The sequence below is a fragment of the Brassica oleracea genome, chromosome C4, assembly GCF_000695525.1.
Source record: "Brassica oleracea var. oleracea cultivar TO1000 chromosome C4, BOL, whole genome shotgun sequence".
Taxonomy (NCBI): Eukaryota; Viridiplantae; Streptophyta; class Magnoliopsida; order Brassicales; family Brassicaceae; genus Brassica; species Brassica oleracea.
The window spans coordinates 14,463,689-14,464,945 of record NC_027751.1 but is presented as its reverse complement, the minus strand read 5'-3'; positions in this window follow the sequence as shown (position 1 = coordinate 14,464,945).

Below are 1,257 nucleotides of genomic sequence, written 5' to 3'. Positions count from 1 at the left end.
ATGTTTCACGGATTTTAGTATGGTCATGTATCATGGGATTTGTCCTCACTCCCCCTCATGAACATACTCAAATTCGTGGTGCTTGGGACAGTAAATTCCCTTGTGCATAGATATATTGCACACACGTGAGATCTTATGGGATAACATTTGTGCCCTTTTAAATATTTGGATCATAATCCGAATGGCTAAGTATGGTAATGCCATCTAAGTGATAAATTTAGTGGGTTAATCAAACATGATTGTCCTGGCTATTTGCCGAATATCATATTGATCACTAGATCAATAGAGAATGTAGTCTCGACCACATAGGCGGTTTTAATTTAGGTACTCTTATTCCCTTTTGTCCATTGTTGGAAACCATTTTTTCTTCTTAATTCAATGGACCTTATAGGGTGAATATAATGCCATTTAGGCAAAGCCTTGGTCTAGCTTCTTTTCCTTTCTTTCAAGGAATGTCCAGTTGAGTTCAAGAGTATTTTATAACTGAGCCTGGATGGCAGAGCATGTCGTGCCATTTGTCAAAGGCTTCTTTGAACTCTTTGGAAAAGTGAGTTGGGGTATTAATCCTCAATCATATTTATCTTGGCATAATAAAGGCATATAGATATAGTTTCTTATCAAATAACAGTTAATGATGAACTCGCCTGGATGGCAGAGCATGTCGTGCCATTTGTCAAAAGCTTCTTTGAACTCTTTGGAAAAGTGATTTGGGGTATTAATCCTCAATCATATTTATCTTGGCACAATAAAGGCATATAGATATAGTTTCTTATCAAACAACAGTTTGAATAAGATAATGATGAACTCAAAGTAATTCATTTTATTAATGAAGTCGTGCATAAAGCAAAGTATCAAAGCAATTCATGAAACATAAACTCAGGAAACATGAAAAAGAGAATTTGTCAAAAGACAATTATATAATATGGCCTTCACAATGCATGTGTTGCCATATGGCGCTCAACTTCAGCTTCATCAGCTATAGGAGGCCTCATCTCATTATTCTTTAGCTCAATGTATCTTTTCTGAAGCTGGTCAAATCTGTTGATGGTATCTTTGATTTTCTGCTTTCTTTGTTCAGAAGCCAAAAGATACGACAAAAGATCATTATAAGTGGTGAACTTCCTAGCCGTGTGTAGCAACAGCACATCCTTTGGATAGAATGTGGAGTAGGTCTTATATAATAAAGAATAATGTGTTATCCTTTCACCACATAGCTCAAGACTATAAGCAATATCCATCAGAGCAGAATTATATTTG